Source organism: Podarcis raffonei, chromosome 4, assembly GCF_027172205.1.
Source record: "Podarcis raffonei isolate rPodRaf1 chromosome 4, rPodRaf1.pri, whole genome shotgun sequence".
NCBI lineage: Eukaryota > Metazoa > Chordata > Lepidosauria > Squamata > Lacertidae > Podarcis > Podarcis raffonei.
Window position 1 is genome coordinate 69431953 of NC_070605.1, and position 24369 is coordinate 69456321.

Here is a 24369-nt window from a genome sequence, read left to right on the forward strand (position 1 = left end):
CACCTCTGGTGCGAAAATGTGTTTGGCCGCTGCCGGTGCCGCTTCCTCGAGATACTGCGGCTTCCTGGATAGCGCATCCGCCATGACGTTGTTGTCTCCCGGGATGTATTCTATCCGGAAATCGAAATCTGCAAAGAACTCCGCCCAGCGGATGTGTCTCTGGTTCAGGAACTTCGCCGTGCGCCAGTACTCCAGGTTCTTGTGGTCCGTGCGAACCTGCACTGTGTGTCTGGCTCCGACGAGGAAGTGCCGCCACGCCTTGAAAGCAGCATGAATGGCCAGCAACTCCCTGTCCCAGATGGTGTAGTTCTGCTCCGACGTGCTGAGCTTCCTGGAGTAGAATGCGCACGGTCTCCAGTCCCCTTGCGGATCTTGCTGCAACAGGACCGCCCCCACCGCTCTGTCCGAGGCGTCCGTTTCAACCCTCATCGGTTTGCTGGGGTTTACGTGTAGCAGCTGTTCTTCGGACGCGAAGAGACGCTTGAGCCTCCGAAAGGACTGCTCCGCCTGGTCCGTCCAGGTGAACTTCTTCTTGGAGCTGAGGGTGTCCGTGATGGCTGCTGTCTCCTTCGCGAACCCCTTGATGAACTTGCGATAAAAGTTGGCGAAACCGACGAACTTCTGGACCTCCTTCCGGTTGCGCGGGCTCTTCCAGTCCAACACTGAGCGGACCTTGGCGCTGTCCATGGCAAGTCCCTTGTCGGACAGCTTGTAGCCCAGGAAATCCACCTCTGTCGTGTCGAACTGGCACTTCTCCAGTTTGGCGTAAAGTCTGTGCTCCCGTAGTCTTTGCAGGACCTCCTTGACGTCCTCCTCGTGCGCCTCCTGCGAGTCCGAAAAGATCAGGATATCATCTAAGAAGCAGACGCACTTCTTGTAGAGGAGTCCCGCTAGCACGTGGTGCATGAAAGCTTGGAAACAATGGGAGCCATTTTGGAGACCAAACGGCATGACTCTGTATTCATAGGTTCCTAAAGGCGTAAACATGGCTGTCTTCCACTCGTCGCCCTCCCGCATGCGTATAAGGTTGTAGGCCCCTCGTAGATCCAACTTGGTGAAGATCCGCCCCTTCCTCACCGTCGCGAGCAGGTCGTCAATTTTGGGCATGGGGAATGCTGTGGGCTTTGTCCTGGAATTGATGATTCTATAATCCACTATGAGCCTCCGTTCGGGCGTGTCTCTCTTCTTCACGAAAAACACGGGACTGCCCCCCACTGCTTTGGATTCCCGGATGAATCCCCGCTTCAAATTGCGATCTATGAACTCCCTGAGTTCTTGCATTTCGTCTTCAGACATGGAGTACAGTTTCCCAGTCGGCAGCGTCGCCCCTGGCAGGAGGTCAATCTTGCAGTCGTAGGGTCTGTGGGGAGGCAGCTTGTCTGCTTCCTTCTCGCAGAAGACTTCCAAAAAGGCCTTGTACTTGTTGGGCACCGCTTGCACCATGCCTAGGTGTAGCTGCGGTGCATCCTCTTGCCCCTCCTCTTCCTGGCAGGTCTGGATGCAATGCGCTGCGCAGTAGGAAGAGCAGAAGGTCAATTGCCGCTGGTACCACGCTAATGCCGGGCTGTGCCTATCCAGCCAACTCATGCCCAACACTATGGGCGTGTCCGACAGGTGAGTGACGTTGAAACTGATGACTTCACGGTGGTTCCCAATTTGCATCACCAGAGGCGGTGTCTGCTGTACCACCTCTCCTCCCAGTATCTTCCTGCCATCTACTGTGACAACATTTAGGGGCGTCGTGGCTGGCAGGAGTGCTATGCGATGCTGCTTGACGAAGTCCAACCCTACAAAGTCTGCGTTGCTACCAGAGTCAATGGTAATAGGGACCTCCAGGGTGAGCCCATCGGGCAGCTGGAGCGATGCAGTGAGTTGCACCACTGGTTTGGGTGGGAGGGGGTCCGTGGGCTGCAAAATCTCTGGGGACTGCTTCACTGACTCGCCTGGTTGAGCCCCAGTGCCTCTGTCTCCAACCAGGCTCCTCCGTTTCCCTGGGGCTGCTCCTCCTGCTGAATTGCTCCTTTAACAGTTGCTGAGGCTGCAGTGTGCTTCTGGAGCCTCTGGGGACACTCTTTGGCCATGTGCAGTGCACTGTCGCAGATGTAACACTTCCTGCTCCCTCTAGGAGCCTTCGCCTTGACTGCTCCTGGTGTTTGGGCTCTGCTTGCTGTCTGAGCCCTTGCACCTCCGATTTCCATTGGCTCCTCCCCCCTCATCAGAGCAGGCGTGGACTGAGCGCGCTCTGTCTCTCTGGGTAGGAAGGGAGTCGTTCTAACTGACGTGTTTGCTCTTCCCCCCTGCTCCCTGCTCCACGGGCGTTCTTCCAGGCGCACCCCAATTGCGAGCGCCCTTTGGACAACTTCTGTTGTATTTTGGGGTCTCTCTCCCCTCGCCAGCTCATCTTTCACGGCTCCATTCAGCCCCTCCCAGAACAGATCCCTGACGGCAGCTGAGTCCTTCTGCCAGCCCAGCACATTTACTAACCCAAAAAAGCGGGAATGATACTGGCGCACTGTCGCTTTTCCTTGCCGCAATCCATGCATTTCCCTTCTAGCGACATCCACATCCACCATTGATTTAAAGCAAGCGTCCATGGCTCCAATAAAGGCGCTTGAATCTTTGAGGGCGGGGTCATTTTCGCGTAACAAGGTTCGCAGCCACGACTTAGCTTCCCCATGCAGATGAGTGATTATGAAACCCACTTTCTCCTCCTCATCTCTAAAATCTTTCCGAAGCAAATTGAGCGCGAAAACTACTTCTGCTCTGAAGTTAGGGTACTGCTGCAGGTTCCCGTCAAAATGGGTCACCAGGCTTGCCCCCCTTTTCCCGAGGGCAACTCCCTCCGGCTTGGCTCCCAGCTGCCCCTCCTTTCCCCATTTGTCCCACCTGGCTTGCAGATCCTGGCAGAGCGCAGCTGTTTCTCCTTCTTTTTTCTTAGACGCAGCCAATTCTGCGTAGAGCGTTGACACCGCTTCCTGCAATTGCTTGATTTTTTCCTCTGTAGTCATCTTTGCCTATCTTCGTGAGCTTGCAGAGTTTTTACGAGATGGGACTTACTGTCAGCGCTGCCCAAGGTCCCAGCTCACACAAGACCAACGCTGCTTCTTGCTCAAGTTTAAAAGTCTTTATTGAAGTTCAGTCTCATTTCCAGACGTGCAGCGCGCAACGCTACATCTATCCGTCAGACCGCAGAAGTCCCATCTGAATCTCCGCCCCCCTGACACCAGCTTAAGATTCTAGCTTTACTCCACCTTTTCCTCTGTTCCTTCTTTCTCTGGGTCCTTCTGCTAGTCGGAGTCTCTGCCCTCCGAGATTCTTCTGACGCTGATTCTCCCGACTCCTCCCCCCCCCCTCTTTCGGGCTTTAGGACCTGGCTCCCAATCCGGGTTTTCTGCTGTCCCGCGCTCCTCCACATTTGAACTTGGCGCGCGCGCGCAGCCTCCCACTTTCCTTCTGACCGTTACACTTGTGTCACTGCTCCCCCTTTCGGGGAGGCTAGCTGGACCTGGCCTTCCCTCCTTCTCCCCACTCCCCGATGGAGGAGAAGATGGTCCTGACTCACGTGACTCTTCCCCCCCACTGTGCTCTGGTGGGGAAACTGGCCCTACTCCTCCGCTACTCCTTTGGGACTCCCCTCTGGTTCCTTGTTTATGGATCGTCCCCTCTGGGATTCGCCTCGCCCTTACCATAGGCGCCCTCTCCTGGGAATCTTCTGATTCGCTGGAGAAGCTCATGGAATCTCTCGGTCCACTGTCATATTCCCCTACGCTCCCCTCTGATTCCTCTCCTCCGCTCTCTATCTGCTCTCTCCCCTGCTCTTCTGCTCCTGAGCCTCTGACAGGTGTGTTAGGCCTGAGCTTAGCTTACGAGCCCCCCCCTCCCTTTTTTTCTTTTCTTCCTGAAACTGTAAAAAGCCTGCCTCACTGAAAATAATGCAGAGGTCCCACATTCCTATTTAACAAAATATTGTAGAGAGTGGAACAATAGTTTCTTCCCCCAAAGAATGTCTCTTCTGTTTTAGTAAACCCAACAGTTCCCCCCATCCCCCATTATTGCAACTGGAAAACAGGATCTAACTTCCAGAACCAAATTATTAAATTTTGAAGGGAACAGAAAAGGCTAGAGATTATATTCCTCCATGCAGACTGAGCAACTGCTGCTAACACCACTATTTCCTTGGCCTGTCATTAGGCTAGGAAAAACCAAGGCTGTCTACTGCTCTTGTATATGCTATTCCCTTGTCGCTTTGGAGGTTGAATGTGCTGTTCTTTGGACGCTGTCCATCCCTAACTAATACCCCATATGGACATTATCATGTTGGTGAGGAAGATACAGTAAGTAGTGTGTGTCTTCTAAGCAGGTATGTTTAAGTTGACCAAGTTCCTTGGCTGTTTTTTCCACAAGGACAAACAGGGAGAGGGCAGGTGCGGCAGAGATGTGGCCACTCATCCCCCCCCCCCGCTTTAATCCCCCAAGAAGGGATAATTTTATTATGCTGCGGGAATGTCTTTCAGCTCTCTGCTCCTGTCATGTGAATGACAGTGGTATTAATAAAAATGTCTTTGTGAGAGAGCACTTTATGAGAGGGCAAAAAGGGGTGAAATGCTGTGAGAGACAGCTCACAATTAGATGGCAGGTGGAAGCTTGCATCTCCCCAATAGCTGGGTGTCCTGCCTGCCCTCCCTCCCTTTCCCCCCTGTCATAAGCAAGCCTGCACAGATGAATCCATCTGTTGCTTTCTTGCCTGAGCCTACCCTGCATTCCTAAAATCAATGCTTGGGGATGTGTTTGAAATCCTAAACTGCACAAAACCAGTGGGGTAGGAATGACTGTTCCCCCCAGGGCTTGAGTTCCGTCTCGCTCAAGCCCGGATTCCAGCGGCCCTTGCTTCAAAGCAATTATTCTTGATTTACATTGGTGTAAGTCGGGAAGGGGCCCAGACTGTTCATCTTGACATTCCAAAAAAACAAAAAATCCACGTAAACATAAGCCCCACTCTGCAATATGAACACCAGCATTCTTCTCCAAATAGCATCTGCTTAGCAATTGTTAGTTTTGCTTTTTAGAAAAATCACTGGAGCTGATGGATGGCTAAGCAAGCTTGCTGTGTGGCCTGTAAGCAGTTCCCCTACATGCCAAAGATTTGGGAATGCTCACTGGTTAGCTATGAGGGAATGACACGCATGGGTCTCTGAACCACTCTCCTCTTTACAGGTTTATGTGGTCTCATCTGACAAGAGGTTAATCTTGCTCTCCAGTCACGCATCCTGGTAGAACAGAGTGAGAAGGGGGTTCTCCATTCAAGCTGCTTTCCCACCACCGAATTGCAGCTCTGTTCCTCTCCCCCAGACATGAAAAGAAAAGAACGGAAGCTGGGGAGATTGTCCAGGGAAAGGTGCATCTGGCCCTCCTGTGCCAATGTTCTGAGAAACAGCCCTACTTAGAAAAGCTAACCAACAAACTGAAACTAACACGGGGTCAAACAAAAGAGGACACCCTCACCCTGGTATGGCTTCACGTAAACAGCCCAACAAGACAACAACATGAACACTCCAACAGCATACAAATTGATATGGCTAATCTGACCCAACACACACACCCCTCACACCCACAAACAAATCTCGCTGCAATCAACTAAATGCAACCATAAATGCATGCTCTGGGCTCTCCAACCTCTGGCACAACAAACAAAGCAAAACAGATAAATAAAGAACCAATTCCTGCAATGCTGACACAAAAACTCTGCATGCACATACACTAACCAAAAGAATGAGAAATCGCTACACCCTTCTTTCTCATCCCCCCTCCCAATGCCTATGGCATCAATGCCTCACACTAAATGTAACTGACCTGTAGAAAGGACTCTATGAATTGAAGACAAAGATGCATGTTAACTATGAAAATCCATTGATAAGAACAACTTTTTTTAAAAAAAAATCTGTCATGTAAATAAAGCATTTTAGTGCAAATTACTCCAAAGATACACATTTTTGTATGCAAAATTGCTTAACATGCCCCCCCTTTTTTTTACAAAATATGTTTCTTATCTCTGTAACTCAGTGTTATAGGAGGAACAGCTTTGGTTTGATGCCAGTCATAGAAAGAGGCACAGGGTTTCTACAGCTCCCAAGTTTCCCCCCAGTCATTAATGACTGCATATTTTAAAACATTGTAAAAACTAATCCTGGTAAGCAGAGATTTTTTTTTATTAAGGGGGGGAAATACTGTTCATTTTTATTTAAATGAATGAAGCGAGACTGCACTTGTCAGCTAAGTAACAGAGTTCATTTGATACAGGGATTTGGAAATAATTCTGTAGATTCTTGCTCAGGGTGTCTCCTTTTATGCGTGTTCTCATGCATTAATGAATTCTATAATCACCGAACCAAATTGCCTTTTTTGTGGGGGGGGGTGGGAAGGGGAATTGAATGGGATCCTGAGGTCCCAACTGCTTGTATCCTTTAGAGATCACATGGCATTCTTTAAAGAACAGCAGAGAAGCAGCCCCATTGTTCTGGCTCAATGCCTGATTTCATAATTGTATCCCAAAGGTCTGCAGACAGGTCCCTGTATGCTTTATAGAAAGCCCTGGGCTGAAGAGGTCATCTTCTCAGCAGGCCTTTTTCACTTCCCTTGGCAAGATCTGCAAGAACTTAGCAACAGGGTGGGGCGAGTGCAAATGAATGGAACATTCTAGGCCCTGCTCGAAAGCACTCCGTGTGAACTGCCTTTGCCAAATCTTGCCAAATAGAATAGTTCCACTTTGTGGGAAAGCCTCACCACCTCACGGAGATCTGGACTTCTTCCAATATTCAGATGGAGGACAGCAGACACTTTGCTATGAGAGAAGACCCTCCAAGCGTCCCTATTTTCCAGGGACAGTCCTGGATTCACAGAAGCCGTCGTCGTTTCTGTTTTGATCCTGGAATGTCCAGCTTTTCCTTAGGACATCCCTATTTTCATCACAGAAATGTTAGTGTGTGTGGAGTTATGCTACCCCCAAGCCAAGGAAATAAGTAAATATACAGCCTTTAGAAAACATATTGGGAAGTTTTTTATTGTTTGATGTTTTACCATGTTTTATATGTGTTGGAAGCCACCCAGAGTGGCTGGGGCAACCTTGCCAGATGGGTGGGGTATAATTATAATAATAGTAAAGGTAAAGGGACCCCTGACCATTAGGTCCAGTCGCGGACGATTCTGGGGTTGTGGCTCTCATCTCACTTTATTGGCCGAGGGAGCCAGCGTACAGCTTCCGGGTCATGTGGCCAGCATGACTAAGCCGCTTCCGGCGAACCAGAGCAGTGCACGGAAACACCATTTACCTTCCTGCCGGAGCAGTACCCATTTATCTACTTGCACTTTGACGTGCTTTCGAACTGCTAGGTGGGCAGGAGCAGGGACTGAGCAATGGGAGCTCACCCTGTCACCGGGATTCAAACCGCCAACCTTCTGATCAACAAGTCCTAGGCTCTGTGGTTTGACCCACAGTGCCACCCGCATCCCACTTATAATAATAATAATTATTAAATAAGATGTTTCTAGTTTCATTAAAGGAATGTTGGATGGTATATGAGAAGCAGTGAGATGTAGTATCCCCAGACTCAAATCTATGTTCATCCATGAAGTTCACTGGTTAACCCTTGGACCAGTCACTAACTCTCAGCCTAACCTTCCTCACAGGGTTGTTGTGAAGTGAAACTCTTCCTCATAACCAGAAGAGCATCATGAGTCTATGGCCAGGAAAATGTGCTCTATATGATCAGAGTCACTTACTCCATATGTTCCAGCAAGGCAAATTGTGGCTCTGAAATAGATTATGAGGCTAGACCTGGGGTCAAATCAAGCCCTGCCCTCTGTGTTGTCTTGAACTCTCCTGACACCATCCTTGGCAAATGTCAGAAATAGCATTTTTTTGGCTCACATAACTATCCTAGCGTGTCTTTTGAGAATGCAGCCGGCGTTCACCTAGTCAACCTTTCTGAATTCACCAATCACCATTGATTAATACAAGTGTCTCCTACAGATTAAATCTGCTGGGGGAAAATTCAAATAGCTGCACTGTTATATCAACCTGACAGTAAGTGTCTGACACGTTTTGTACAAAGACGATTACTAGACCAAAGCCAGACACAGCTTTGGGCAGGGCTGGGAAGTTTATTATTTCCCCATCATTATATGCTAGTCGGTGTCAACGTAATAGCACTGTTGTCTCACAAACACTTGTGTCCCATGCCAGCTCTCCCCACCCATGTTTTACACAGAGGAAAAGCCCACAGAACCCCCAAAGTCTGCTCCTGTGAGCCAGAATTCTGCACGTTCTGGATTCCTGCCCATGAAGGAGGCCTGGGAGCATCTGGTAGGTGTCTCTACCATTTCAGGCATCCCTCCTCCAACACAGGAACAGCAGTGGAAGAGTTGGCGCAATAAACAACTGAAGAGACAGTAAGACATGGGTGTAGCCAAGGGGTGAAACAGGGGAGCAGCTCCCCACCCCCATCAAGTAAAATAATAGAAATACTTAACAGATCAATCACTTCAGTTCTGTCCCTCCTAACAAAAATCTTGGCTACGCCCATGCAGTAAGAGTATGCATGACCTCATGATTTGCTTCCACATGACTGATTTCCAGAGCTTAGAAAGTTCATTTTTAAAAAGTGACCAGTTCTCCTTCAAGTTCAATGTGTTTTAAAAGGAACAAATTCTGGTTCACGTTCATCCCTTTACAAAGGCAACTAGTTCAGCTCTCATCCAGTTCAGCATTGAGGATGTTGCAAGCTGCTATGCTGGAATATAATATATACTTAAAGGGGAGCTCACCCCATCACACATTTTTGAACTGCCAACCTTCTGGTCAGCAAGCCGAAGAGGCTCAGTGGTTTAGACCACAGTGCCACCTACTCCACTCTGTCCCAGCTTCTGCCAACCTAGCAGTTCGAAAGCACACCAGTGCAAGTAGATAAATAGGTACCGCTGTGGCAGGAAGGTAAACGGTGTTTCCATGCGCTCTGGCACTCATCCCGTTGCACCAGAAGCAGTTTAGTCATGCTGGCTACATGACCCAGAAAGCTGTTTTTGAACGAACACCAGCTCCCTCAGCCTGAAGCGAGATGAGCTCCACAACCCCATAGTCGCCTTTGACTGGACTTAACCATCCAGGGGTCCTTTACCTTACTTAAAGGAGGATAAGAAAACATTTTAAAGAACACAGTGGAATATGGATTGTGAATTGTGTGGTGTAAGAAAGCCTACATCAGACTGTGAAACTGATAGATGTGAGTGAAGCTCTTCAGGTTTTCTAAGGAATGACTTAGAAAATCTAGAAGGTAGATTTATCTTTAAAGTATGTCAGTATGATGAAACAAGATATATGCAGCTAAAGCATAGTGTAAACCAAAACCACCTGAGAGCTGGAGACAGACTAAATAAAATTTAGTCCAGGTTCATTTATTTTCAACAAAATGATTGACAAGAATTTTCTGATAAGAAAAATAAATAAATAAACTCTAACCTACCATGTGGGACAAAAATGGGTTTGATATCTTTACAAATAAAAAAAAAGCTTTGCTGAGGTTGTGCTGTTGGGGAGTTGTAATAAACAGGATGTATTCCTCCATTTGCCTCGTCTTTCCTCCACTATTTTAAAAGACACAACGGTGTCTGTTCTTTACATTAAATATGTGTTGGGAAGTAACACCATTGCCCTACAAATCTGTTTTTTACAGTTCAAAATGAGCGTCACCAGCATGTGAAGAGCCAGTGTAGTGGTTAAGTGCGGGAGATTCGTAATCTGGGGAACCGGGTTCACGTCTCTGCTCCTCCACATGCAGCTGCTGGGTGACCTTGGGCCAGTCACACTTCTCTGAAGTCTCTCAGCCCCACTCACCTCACAGAGTGTTTGTTGTGGGGGAGGAAGGGAAAGGAGAATGTTAGCCACTTTGAGACTCCTTCAGGTAGTGATAAAGCAGGATATCAAATCCAAACTCTTCTTCTTCTACTGTGTTAATTTGATGTTGTCTACATTTGTATCCTACATGGCCCCCGCTGAGTTCAGGGTGACACACATAAATATGGCTAACCTCACAATATCCTCCTAACAACCTTGTGAGGTAGGCTAGACTCGGAGAGCAAATGGCCCAAGGCCGGCCGGTGAACTTCATGAATGATCAGGGATGTGAACCCAGGTCTTCCTAGCCAAGGCTGAGCATGCACAGGTTACTACACTATAACTGCCAGCTGATTCCTAATCAATTGGGTATTAGCTGTGTGTACATGTAGATAGAAATCTCTGGTAGGTGGGGATATCTAGGATTCAGTAGAAATTGACAAGGTGAAGCATTCCTTACTTGGCTTCCCAAGTGCAGAGGTCACTACCAGTAACTGAGAGGGGAAGGGGACAGGTTGGCAGCAGCAGAACCAATCTGCCGCTCCTGCGCCACTACTGATTGCTACTGTTAGGATCAACCCAGTTGCATTTTTGGATTCTCCTTTGGAGCATGCCTCCAAGGGGCCATCACAGTGAACTCCCATGCTTCTGAATGTACTGCTCTTTCACTGGGATTAAGGGATGTTAGAACTGACCTGAGATGCCTGTGGCTTCACTCACATGCCAAGCAAATGAATCGTGCATGTGTCAGCTCCCGGGAAAGATGGATTATGCAGGATTTCTCCACACCTCTCTAAATCAATTGTGTTAAGGAATTATCTCTGAGTCATGAATTCTCAACTTGAAAAATAAGGAAAATGTTTAATAACAGCTTTGCAACACATTCCTGGACACTTGCGTCACAGATGCACTCTGTGCAATGTCCGTGAGGCAGCTCAGCAAGCCCATGCCGGAGGGAGAGCAAGCAGCTAGTCACCTATTATTGCTTTTCCAATGAAGTGCATATAATTTAGCCGAGCCAAGTATAATAACAGGATTTATGAAGCTCAGACATATTTCCTGGCAGCAGCACACCTACAATACATGGTTAATCATTCTTCAAACTGGCATTCCTTATCATCATGTCGGTCATGGCGAACTCCTATGGTATTTATAGTTCTCTTATGAGGTTGCCTTGTTTTCTTTCCTCAGTCAGTCAAGTCTCTAAAGGTTGCAGGATTCAGGCCATGACCCAAAGAGCGTTTGTTTCCCTTTGTTCTGAGAACCTATGAGGTTTAGAGCCCACCAGCACCTCATTCTGTCAACTCAAAACTTCATTTAAAAGTCTGAGAACACAGCCATTGGGTGGGGGCGGAGAGGTGAAATCCATTAATTTTTTGGAATGTTTAATCATAAAAAATATGACTTACTCTAGTTCAACTCTCTATTCCTTCTGCTGCACTGAGGAATTGCTTCAATATGACCGAATCTAGTACCGGTAATAATTTTTCGAAAATGAACTGTTGCTGACTTTGTGATGGTAGGAGCTTCCTTCTACCAAGTCCATCTGGTTCAATAGTATCTGTGATGAATGGCAGAGGCCTTGCCCAGTCCTGCCTGAAGGTGCCAGGGATTTAATCAAAGTAGATGCTCTCACACTCTCACCAAACGGCTCCAATTGTGTGACTCAGGCCTCATCAGTTTCATATAATGTTGTTCTAGGAGAATCAAATTCTCATTATTCTAAATGATCTCTCATTATGAGCATGCAAACCTGCACTTAAGCCAGGCCTCTGGCCCAATCTAGGGCTCATTGCTGTGCCAGCCTGGAACTGGTACCACAACTGATCCAGATTGAGCCAAATCATCCTCTCCCCACAACCTTCCACTGTGCCTGACATGAACAGCTCTACTAGAGATCTGGTAGTGGTTCTGCCAATCCACAAAGCCCTGCCTGTAGAGAGGGAGGTTAGAATTATGTCATACTGAACTATTGAATTATGTCATAGTGAACCCTTCAATAAAAAGAACACTCGTGCCATTAAAAAAGTCGTAAGAAATTAGGCTGGTAAATCTTAAATGCTAGAAATTAGTGGATGAGGTTGACTTGAAATGGTGCCCCGTTTTTATTTTCTGAGGCCATCATTAGCTGCTTATCAGTGATTAGCTCCCACGTGGCTGAACTACACTGGCAATGCCAATAGTATGGTTCTCCCTGCCCCCACTGAATTGTCATTCCATGTCATAGTTTTGTTACTGAGCAACAGCATGCACAATTGGTGGAGTGGGAGTGGCCAGCCAACCAGAAGAGTCTCTGAAATGTACTTGCCTGGAGGCAGAGTCAACATCTGAAATCAGGTTGAGTCCTAGAGTTGGGCAAACAGCATTCCATGTGGTCCATTGGTCCAGGGGTCAGGGAATCCAATGATCATGGGTTTAGGGGTCAAGATGAGCAGGAAGCAGCAAGGTAGGCCAGGAACTACTGTACAAACATTGTTACCAGCATCTGACTGCTGCTGGAAGCTCTGCTTAAGAAGGCTGAAGCCAGCTGGTTCTCATCAGCTCCTTCTCCTCTGTGTCCTTGAAGGCTGATCAGCCGCAGGTGGAGTCACTCTGCCTTCTCCCCCTTCAGGCTGCTGTTCAACAGGCGAAGCTGACTCCTGGCCAGCACTTACTTTGTGGGGAGAGCCCACACACTTGGTCCCCACCCATGTGGTTGGATTACTCACACATAATCCCAGCTATGTGGGATCCCAGCTACCGTTCCCACGCAGTTGAGAGAAGGCATATGAGTTTAAACAAAACTGGTGCAAAACAGGAGAGTATAATTGACTATCCCGTTTAATACTGTACTATTTCATTGAGAAGATTCTGCACTCACAGGATTACATCTGATGCTGTTAAAGTATCAGAAAAAAATAAAATCATTTGTCTTATTTTGGTTTCGGAGCAGCCATTTTTTTAAAAAAAGAGAAGAAACATCATAGGAAGTTTCATAGGGATTTTCATCCATGGCCCAACTTTCTTTTCTCTTGTCTGTAAGAGACACTACTAAAGAAGTGAGGGATTTCAAAGGGAAAGGTTCGTAGTGATGGCATGTCTAGAGGCTTATTTTATATTCTCCTATTCCAAGAATGCTCTAAACATGTTGCAAGAACCACAGAGATGCTGCGGTGCTCTCTCCTCATTGAATAACATGTAGCAGCCTCTATGCAAGTGATGTCATCATGTTGTGCAATAGCACATGATTGGCTGCATCTGTTGGAACGGCAAAAATGCACATTGTGATGTGTACGTTGGATATTATCTGTCTCTTAGCAAATGGGTTGTTGTTTTTTAACTCAAGCTTGTTCTGTCATGCAGAATTATGAGGTCTTCTCTCCACATGCACTAAACAAAAGGAAAGACTTTTATTTTACTTTGCTAAAAACAGCCTCACATATTTGAAGGCTTATATCAGTGACTTAGAGCCCGTCTCTCTCTCTGCAGTGTTGGTGAAATTAAAAAACAAATATTTTATATGAAAAGTAATGGGAGGGAACACATATAAACACTGAATCATCTTCTGCTCTTAGTGTTTATCTTAAGATGTAATTTAGTTTAATGGTAAAAAAAAAAAATTCAAAGGAGAGCTCTTTCAAAAAGCCACAGCTCTTGCTCATACTTCCAGATGTACACTGACACTCAGCTTTCAAAAGCATTTAGGATATTAAATGTCCTTAATCATTTTAACGGTGGTTACATTTAAGCTTCAGGATCCTTGTCTTTTTCTAGACGCCAGCTTGATAGCCTGTTAAAAGCTCAGGGAGGCTTTCTACATTTTCCAGTGAACTCCTGGAAGGCTGCGTAGAAAGCTCTTTTGAAAACCCAAACCCAGTTATGGGTGCTTCAGAACTTTGAAAAGTTGGCAGAAAAAAACTCTTGCTCTGGAAAGCTCCATGCAGGCAAGTCTTTAGCATATGCACTACCGGGGTGCAAAGAGCCACCCAGCACCCCCAAATTTAGTTGTGAACGCTGTCGTGGAGTCTGACAAGCACCACTGTTGTGAATGACAAGAGCTGGCGCGGCGCATTTTTGGTAAACGAGCACACAAAGTCAGAAGTCCATTAGTGAAGCAGTAGGTATACATTTCAGTAATATCTAGGTATATATGTATTTTGTTTTTCTAGTTTGATCAAAATTATTTATTATTTCACAACAGGTAGATAGTTAAGAGCTTAGGCAGCTTCAGCGGTGGGCGCCTGGCACCTCCCAGTATTGGGCGCCCGGGTGCCCCTCACCCCTTGCACTCCCGGGTAAAGATGGCCCTGGCTCCATGTAATATACTCCCAATGTGTATAGGGAGCTTCTATGGAGTTGACTATCTCACTGACTTCTATTATGCCCAAGCAGAGCCAACCTGTCCTTCAGGTGGCCTGCAGCCACCAAACAACAAAATTCTAGGGATGGCAGCCACTGCAGAAGCGAAAAGTGGTGGCGGCTATCAGATTCCAGTGAGATCTGACAAGAGCTCCACAAGATCTCATGAAGCTCTTGGAGGATCTCACCAGAAGCCGCACCCTGCCAAAACCTCATTTCTCCTGTGCACCGCTCCCACCTCTCCCCTACCCATACCTGGAGAAGTGGCTCCAGTGGCAGTGGCCTGGTTCCAGTGATATCTCACAGACAGCAAGATCTCATCGGAACCCAGAAGCTGCAACCGCACAACCCTCATAAGTGAGGCTTCAGCAGGTGGGAGCTGAGGAATGGCACCTTCCCAATTTGCCTCAAGCAGCAAAACAGGATGGGCCACCGCTGTGCCAAAGTGACGCATATGCAGGGCCGCCCTCTCCATCAAGATGAATAGACAACTCTTGTGAACAAGGGTATACTGTGTGTTCATCACATCAGGGATCCTCCCAGTTGCTGGTATAGAAAGACAGTGCATTTTTCAGATTAATTGAAAATACTGCAATAGGTAGTTATAAAGGAAGTTTGCATAAATCATTCCTTTAAAGTTATTTCAGTTGTTACCTCACTCTTCTGTCAAGCAGCATCTTACAGAAGGCTATTGGGATATTTCTTCTCCAGGGCCAGAGCTGCTGGACTTCAGCAGCAGAACTGAGTCAGGTGCTTCCTCTGCCAAAAAGAAAAAGAAAAACAAGAAAAGTTTTGCATAAATTATTCTCCTGATCAGGTAATCCACAAACAAACAATGGAGGCTCTTATGTGTCTGGTTTAAAATTTTAATCTTGGTCATAAAAAATAGTACCCCAATGGTTCTTGAAAGCTCTCTTTGTGAAAGAGAAATTTAATAACCTTGCTGCACGTAGACCAGGTGTTCCCTACTAACAAGCTCTGGTGATAGAGTGATGTTTCATTTTGACAGTGACGTCTCTGAGGTATTCGATTGCACTCAAAACATCGTCCAGATGTGATATCTCCCAGGATTACAGAATATCTGGTCAAACCATATAATTTTATTACACTACGGGGTTAAACATACTGAATGGCAGTGCCAGGGAACATTTGGAAACACGGTAAGCTTGATGTTCAATGTGGGAAAATTTCAGGGTGTTTAATGGCTTCATAAAATGGCACACTTTTGTCTCAGCCTATAAGATCAGCAGTAAATTCTTGCATTACTGCTGCTGTAAAATGCGGTAACGGAAACCCCAAGTTGTATTATACGATACCCCTGAGGTAAAAGTAAGGGATAGTTTTCCCTTAGAGTGGCCATAGGAAAAGCCATTAATTACTGGAACATTGGAAAGATCTAACCAAGGTTTAGCCCTTTTAAGCCCTATTGATTGAAGTGCAGGCCTACAGCTAACTTTTTCATGCAACGACAAACAGCTTTGGACAGCTTTGTGTCCAAATACAGCAAGGGAGATCAGGAAGAACCTGTTATGTGTAAGGTCACAGGATGAAGCAGCAGTCTCCCAGCACCACTTTCTTGGACTGACCAGAAAGGATTGGAGCCACCTCAAATAGTGCCTCCCATTGCAGTCCTAAATACCTATTTTCAAAGGTGAATGAAGCAGAATTCACCGTTGCCTTTTGCAGGTTGACAATATATTCATTGTTCTGTTGAAAACAAAAACAAAGCTCCAGGTCTTTGATACTGGAAAATGTCCTGCCAAGAGCCTCCAAGTTGTTGTCTAGTCTTGATAAATTTGTACAGCTTTCAATCTGGTGCTCGCTGGCAACGCTCTAACTTTAATGAAATTCACATTGCGAAAATCCCACACAACACTCATAACTACCATATATATAGGTTTATTTTTAGTAAACATAATGAAACTGTATACTGTATATCCAAATGAATGATCGGCCACAGTTGTTTCCTGATGTAACTGTTGCAGGCAGAACCACTGCCAGGCTATTACTCTTTTTGTTTACTTCTACACTTTTTATTACCAGTAGCAATAGGTCCTCCTTATGGACAAGCACAGAATAAGCATGCTGAAATGGTAACATGCTCTACTTGCAGAACTAGATGACGTATAGGGAAATCAGAGCACAGAGTGAGTCAAAAGAGTGATGTGATCCCCAGTGTAGTCCATTAGAGTTGTCACTATGGGATCTTTAAGGTTCAAATCCAAGCTCAGTCTTGGATTCACTGAATGGCCTTTGGCAAGTCAGTCCCAATCACCGTAAGTTTTGCAACGTGTACCATAAAAAAGTTAATGGCCAGCTTCTAGGCTGACAGGTCTCCTGCCAGCATCCCACTATAAAAACTACCTCCACCCCAAAGCATATTCATTTGCCTTAGCAGAGTCAAAAGGTGAACCAGGAATTGAAATGAGTTGAAAGAAAATCAACATCTGCTGGCAAGATCTGGAGCTCTCGGCTTACCTCTCTTTCATGTCATGATAAGTGAACCTAACAATCAAAAGAAGGGATGGGCAGCAATCCCAGGACAATAACCTCTGGATCTTGGTTGTGTAAACAAGCCATCACTGAGTGCTTGCGAGGAAGAATGCCAGACCAACCAAAGTCACTGATTTACAGCCAGGTCCCATTTGTCAGTTCCTGTATCTAACCATTAAAACATGGCGATTTCAGCCTTGATATTACTTACAAAGGCAATCATGCTATTTCTAATATGTAGTCAATGAAATCTGCTCCCCCCGCCCCCTCCACCAGCATTATCATTGTGGCAGGTGCACTGCAATGTCCTGGGCTATTCTGCGCTTTCCATATGTCTCTTCCCAGCTGTCTAGCAGCCCGTCCCTCTCCAGGACCTTGGAACACAAATGGAGTTTGGCTATTACCTGAAGAGTTTGATTGATTGGCAGGGCCGCTACAGGGTTCAGAGAACCTGAGAGTGTGGGGTGTAGCAATCTGTCTGCATTGAAAAATGGAGCTTGTGTAAGCACTGGATGCCATGACAGGACCACTGCACCAAGAACTTAGACCTCATCTACATACATAGATGAATCGTCTAGTGTAGAGTTCCTAGGAATTCAGGATTCAAGTAGGGCGACATCTTTTTCAAAAAGTCACAACGATTTATCCACATGTGTTGATTAGAACCTTGACTTAACTCATTTGCCAGCATGCCGTGTTTGACATTGCTTCAAGGTCCATGTAAACAATTTCTTTAAATAAGTCACAAGAGGAGTTTAGCAGAGAAGTTGGAGAAATGGTGTTAGTGGGAGAACTGAAAACGAGGGGAGTTTCGTTCATCCATTATTTAAAAATAAATAACTTTTTTAAAAACCATTTCTCATATATCGTGCACACACACATACTTAAATACCACTCTTTTATCACATTCTCCACTAAAAACTGGTGGATGTGTGTTCATTTTGTTCAATTTAACATCTGCTTTTGACACCTTAAGCCATATGATATTCATTCGCCATTTATCATCTTAATGGTTAATCATGTGGCTTGGTGTGTATATTAGATTTAAGTTTTTATCTCCATAATCTTTTCTCTTTGCCATGTGTAGATCAAGGATTTCACATTCTTTGCTTCAAATAATGGCAAACCTCAAGGCTCAGTACCAGTTCCTATATATCTTTGATTATATTCACGTCCCTCTTGAAGTGTTGATTGGGTCATATGGCTTTCATTTTCCTTTGTACTCTGATGATATTCAGATCGGTGGTTTCTTTAACCTTTCCTACTGAGGTCAGTAACTGTATCTTTGAGTGTCTAACAGCTGTCTCCTGCTGGACGTTTTATAATTTTTTGACATTAAACACAGACAATTTGGAGGTTTGGTTAATTGGGGCTGACAGTTTCCATTGTATATTTGGGTCAGATTTCACAGAGTAGCTCAATAACTCAATAGCTAGGAATCAGAGTGATATTCTTGCCACCAACTTGTTGTTTTCATCTAATACTTACATTCCACCCCCCTCCAAACACATAATAATGTCACCGCCAATTATTTAATATCTCAAAAATTCACTGCATTCACTTATCAGGAAAGCATTGTGTTATCATCAGCTAAGACCAACTGGCATTGTATTTATTTATTGCAAGAGTAATCCACAGCATGGTTAAGCAGTGGCAGGATGTGGCAGAGCAGTGTAGCCACTGCTGCATCTACCGCCCTATCACACATGTCAGGGGGTGGGATAGCTATAGCAATGGAGCTGGCACAGATTGGGTCTTCATGCTGTCAAGTAACAGCATGGAGGGGAGTCTGCTCAGGATCCAGCAGATCAAGGGTCAGTTCCTGCCCTGCTGTTTCAGGGTTTCTTCAGGCTTTCTCCCCAATGTTTGCCCATCTGCATTTTTCAGCAGGTGTAATGGGGAGCTCTGTGATAGTTTAGCTGTTCTGAGCTTGGGTGAGTTGAGATCTCTGCCCCATTCTACACTCCCCAGCATAGCGGTTCTATACCTACTGGCGCAAGTCAGAGTCCACAACATCTAGAGGTCACCATGTTGACTACCCCACTCGGCTTTACTGAATGGAGCTGATGGGATTTGTAGTCCAAAACATGTGGAATGCACCAGGTTGAGAAAAGCTAACCAACACAACACTAGAGCTGCTTATGGAAAATGAGGTAAATGGCCAATATAAATCTCACACGTCAAATTACAGTAACTGAATTACAACTACAGTTTTCTGATTTCTATTTGTATAATTTTCATTGAGCCAACTTGTTTAGTGCAGGGTTGAATGGGGGAGCTTACCATTCAAGCATTTTCAACCATTAACTGGGATGTGCTTTGCTGGAACTCTGTATCTTCAAATATCTAAATGCCTAAAAGGAACCATTAACTATAGATCCCGTGAAATACGTGTGTTTGTTTTTCGTGTTTAGAGCCTATGATTCTTTTACATTTATCGCTCTCTTTTATATTTATCTCTTTCTTTCTATAGTAAAAGCATTCTTAACCAATGAGATCCAGCTTGCTTTGGTAGATACGCATCATTGGTCTCTAGTTTCCTCTCTTTTGGACAAAAGTCTTACAGTGAGGAAACTTTACCAAAACTTTGCAATTCTTCCAAACTTAGGGAAAAGTTTGATTTAGATTTCCTTCCTCAGGAAACTGAGTATTATGTAACCAATAAATAATGGATCATCGTAAATGTGTTTTCTTTGTCCATTAGAGTCACATTGTTTTTGCATGTCAGGTTAGGGTTCCTACTGGGTCGTGATGACAGGAAAGAACTGTTGTTAAGACAAAAGACAAAATAATGCATTGGGCTTTGGGGGAGTTAGCTCTGGTCTTCAGTGGTTCTTCAGAGCTGCTTGGTTGCAACTTAATTTTTGATGGTGCCTTGGCTGGGCTGTCAGAATTTTAAACATTCCTTCCAGAAAACATTTTCTTTGATTCCACAGTTTGGCAACAATAAAAATGGGATCTTAATTTAGAAGCAACAAAGGAAAGGATGGGTTGATTAAATGAGAAAATGTGAGAAATGCAATGCAGAGGGAGATGGTCACTAAGCATAGGGTCACCTATGTAGAACTCAACCACGTAGGGAATCATTTTAGTGGGTATCAGAATGTAGTCCACCACACTATTTCCCTGCGAGGAGATATAGGTAAAATTCCCAGAGCCTTCCCAATCGGTTAGCCCATTGAGCTACATCAGGGCCCTGGTGGTGGTCAGCTTAGTGAGTCGCAGACCTGCCAGATTAATTGCTGGATCCCGGGATCTACAATCCCAAAAACAGACATCTGGGAGAAGAGAAGTATCCAGGATCCCCCATGCTTTTGTGTACACTTCCCACCCTTGGCCTAGGCAGGCATTAAAGTCTCCAGTCAAGATGATAGGTAAGTCAGGGCAGATGGATTCCAGATTCTCAAGCACGTGTGTAATAAGATCCCATTGTAGGTTCTTGGCTGTGACAGTGGGGGTGGGAGGGATATACACATTGAACAATAACATTCCTTAGATGAAATTAGGGACATTTCTCACTCCCCTGCTCATCCTCCTCTCTGAGCTTGGCAGCGGTGATGGCAGGGAAAATAGAGACATTCCAAGATCAGTTCAGAAGCTGGGATGACTTTCATAATTCTGAGACTGTCCTTGGAAAACAGGGACACTTGGAGGGTATGTACAACCTGTCATTGTTCATCTTACTGGTGTAGCATATGTTGTGTCATGAGGAGAGTCAGTTAAATATTTATTTTCTACCTCTTAGATTTAGAAGATTGGAAAGAAATCTTTGTGCTTCTTTCCACACAGTCTTTGTTCTGCATAGGAACCATTTTCGGTCAACCTGCCCAGAAGATAAGGCAACTGAAGAAAGGCCTCAAAAACAGGGTGATGGAAGGAAACTGTTTCACACATGGAATCAACTGGCCCAGTTCCCAACCTCCATTAATTCATCCTAAGATTGGAATTAGTCCATGTGCAGAGGCTCCTTTCCAACTTCAGGATCAAAACACCAAAACAGGGAAGAGGGGGCAAGCAGACATAATCAGTGGGGTTGAACACTTCTTCTTCCACTCACCCACCCATTATATTGGTAAAATATAGCAAAAAGGGAGGGTTGAAAGGGAGATGGAAAGAGAATGGAAAGCTGTGGAAAATATCTCACAGATGCAGCCTAATGAAAGGGAAGGGTCATGGGTTATATCTAGAGTAGGATTTGTGCTTGTGCAATAGGACTTCCCCCATTCTCCTCCCCATGCAGCCTCAGAGGAGGACTGATTTAGGGGGCACACAGGGGGCAAGTGAAGGGAAAGTCCCTTTGCTTGAGCTAGTTCAAAGGGCCACAACGGATGAGAGGTGGGTCAGGTGGCTAACCACCATTGAATCCAGGCATGTGCTAATTTTAAGATATTTGAGTTTGTTAGGTTTTTAGAATAAAAAACAAAGACTTTGGAAGCGTTTTCCATGGCAACATAGTTCCAACCAGAAAATCCATTTAGTTTCCTGCCCCATAATAAACAATATACCGTATTTTTCGCCCTGTAGGATGCACTTTTCCCCCTCCAAAAATGAAGGGGAAATGTGTGTGCGTCCTATGGGGTGAATGCAGGCTTCAGGAAGCTCTCTGCAAGCCTTGGGAGCCCACAGGAGTTCCCATTGGGCTCACAAGGCTTGCGGATAGCAGCCTGCATCTCGAAGCCTGGGGCGCGCTGCACAGCGCACCCCGGGCTTCGGTTCCTTGACCTGGTTTGGAGGCTGGCGGTGGGGAGAAGCCCGCTTCTCCCTGCCGCCAGCCCCACAAGCTCGCGGAACAGCGGGGAGGCGCAGCGCCCCATCCCGCTGTCTCCCAACCTGGTTTGGAGGCTGGAGGCGGGGAGAACGCGCTTCTCCCTGCTGCCAGCCCCACAAGCTCATGGGACAGTGGGGAGGTGAGGAGCACCATCCCGCTGTCCCCCGACCTGGTTTGGAGGGCTTCCCCCGCCCCAGCCTGGGGGGAAAATAATTTTTTTCCCCTTTATTTCCCCCCAAAAAAACTAGGTGCGTCCTATGGGCCGGTGCGTGCTATGAGGCAAAATAGGTCCAACAGCGAAACAAGATGACCAACCCACTTTTGGAATGAAGCCAGTCCATATCAGACACAATGAAAGAACCTAACAACATTTTGAGTCATCTGTTTGCAAAGCAAACAATACTTTACATACGGGCTCTTAAGTGCGTGTAGCGGCTAATTATACTGAGTAAAAGATAAAGGGATGTTTCACACCAGCACCAGGGTCATTAATCCTCCAGGAATTAGAAAACTCCCCATCAGCACTTAAAATACTCTTAAAACTAAATTAGCATCACTTAGCTAGCATGATGGCAGCAGACAGGAGATTTATGTCACAATAAGCTTCTGCGGACAGTAAGATCTTCAGAGGAAATCAAACATATCCACATAATATGTGGGGATTTGGGGCACAGTCCTGCAATTGCTGCGCTTGTTCCTTTCTGGTCAGGGACAGAGGGTGGCGCTGAGGGGGGAGCTGTCATCGCGCTACTCCTTGGCAGTGGCAGAGAGCAGTGGGGGTGGGTCTGGTGTGCGTCCTGGGGGCCCCAGGCCCCAGTGAAATTAGACTGGCTTCAACCAGAGCCAGGGCCTTTTTGGCTGTGGCCCCAGCCTGGTGGAACGCTCTCCCACAAGAGACTAGGGCCCTGTGGGATTTGACATCTTTCTGCAGGGCCTGCAAGACGGAGCTGTTCCGCCAGGCCTTTGGCCAGGGTGCAGTCTGACCTATTTTCCTTTGTATAAGAACAAGCATGAAGGAGGCCTCCCAGCCTGTTCACAGGTCCTTATATGATCAATGAAAACAGTTGGTCCTGGCAAGTATTATCCACTCTCAATCTTAACCTGATAACTGCCATTTGTCCAGATTTTAATTTGTCTGAATTTATTTTAAGATGTGTTTTAATTAATTGATGCTTCTTTTTATGTATACTGTGTTATTTATATGATATTAGCTGCTCTGAGCTATTATTATTTAAAATAAATAAACAAACAAAAAAGGAAGTATGATGCTTAGAAATATTGTGCTGGTCAGGTTATGTTGACCAGAATTTTACGGATCTTGCCAATGAAGGTCATTGTTATAACAATGTTAGGATTTAACTGATTTGAGGAGAGAGGAATAGAATGAAAGAAAAAATGTTTATACCTTCAATTTGTTTTTGTTTTTTTATAAAATATTTATTGAAGTTTTACAAAAAGAAAAAAGAAAAATACAAATAAAAAACAGTTCCATCTTTCCATTACATTCTTTCATTTACTTAATTCCCGGACCTCCTCTAACCTCCCTTTTTGTATTCCAGTTTAATTTGTCAGTTCAGCAAATCCTTCCCCTCTTTGCTTATCCTAATCTTTAATCTTAAAATAATGTAACATTAGATTTTTGCTTATTAATAGTCCATTTTTTCATACTCCTTATAGCATTATAGCTAAAAACCACATAACTTTTAATCCAATATCATTCTAACATTCATTAATTTTACAATATTTCTGTAAATAGTCTTTAAATTTCTTCCAATCTTCTTCCACCGACTCTTCTCCCTGGTCTCGGATTCTGCCGGTCATTTCTGCCAATTCCATATAGTCCATCACCTTCATCTGCCATTCTTCCAGGGTGGGTAGGTCTTGTGTCTTCCAATATGGAGATTCCATATTCCAAGTCACATATCTAGAAATTATCCCTTCCATTTGTAGTTTTGATCTTGCATTCCAAGTGTCACATAGGTGAAAGATTTCTCCTCCTTTATTTCGAGCCAGGTGGTAGGAAAATTGGACCAGGAGTAGATTCCAAGGTTCTTGACTCATCCCAAGGTTCAAAGCAGAATCAATAGCTAGAGGGCAGATCGGAATAAACAGAACTGAGATTGCATCTTGGCTCTGCGTACTCAGAAGATCATTTGGCTTCATTCCAAAATAAAGTAGGCATGATCAGGCGGTGACACCAAATAACCAAGAGATGCTGAGCAGATAATGTCATGGACATCAGTTTGGCATGGGGGCTGGTGTTAGAAATGTGGGAACTCTGGATCCAAATTCCCCACTCTGTTGTGAAATTCACTTCGCCAACTCATTATCTTTCCTCTTCCCTACTTCAAAAGATAGTTGTTAGGACAAAATACTGCACTGAGCTCTCTTGAATCCTATTCATCACATCCACAAATGGATATCTGTGAAGAGAGCTGCTGCAAGTGTGAAAAGGGGGCATGAAACTCTCCTTTGCCACTTCTTCATATTATGTGCTTCCCTTAATAAGCTGCAGTCATATTTTTCTTGCTCCAGGGATGCCAAATGGCATGTTACGCCATGATTTGATGCAATCTGGGGTGGAGGAAAAGTCTTACCCACAGCATGTAAAAGAGAGCAAGATGAGAGAATGCAATGAGACAAATAATTTATAATTACCATAATTATTTTCATGCTGGAGGGGAAGTGAGTTCAAACTTGGGGTTTCTTTTTCTCCTAGGGGAGCTGTAGAAAGATTTGCGTGAAACCTTTGCAAAATGTGCCAGCATGAGAAAAGGGGGAAAGCATCCATACCACAGAAAGCAAAAATCCATCAGTAATTATTGATACTAATGTGACTCAGAAAAGCAGGCTCAGTTCACTGGAACATCTCCGTTAGCTTTAG

At 45.3% G+C, this 24369-nt stretch overlaps 1 long non-coding RNA gene across 1 annotated transcript in view; it reads right to left on the reverse strand.

Moving 5' to 3' along the window:
* The window catches only part of LOC128413220 (uncharacterized), a 32923-nt gene extending 17918 nt beyond the window's left edge, over positions 1-15005 (reverse strand). The window contains exon 1 of the long non-coding RNA XR_008330279.1: positions 14879-15005. This is a non-coding gene — a long non-coding RNA (uncharacterized LOC128413220). The remainder of the gene's footprint in view (positions 1-14878) is intronic.
* Positions 15006-24369: the final 9364 nt, after the last annotated feature.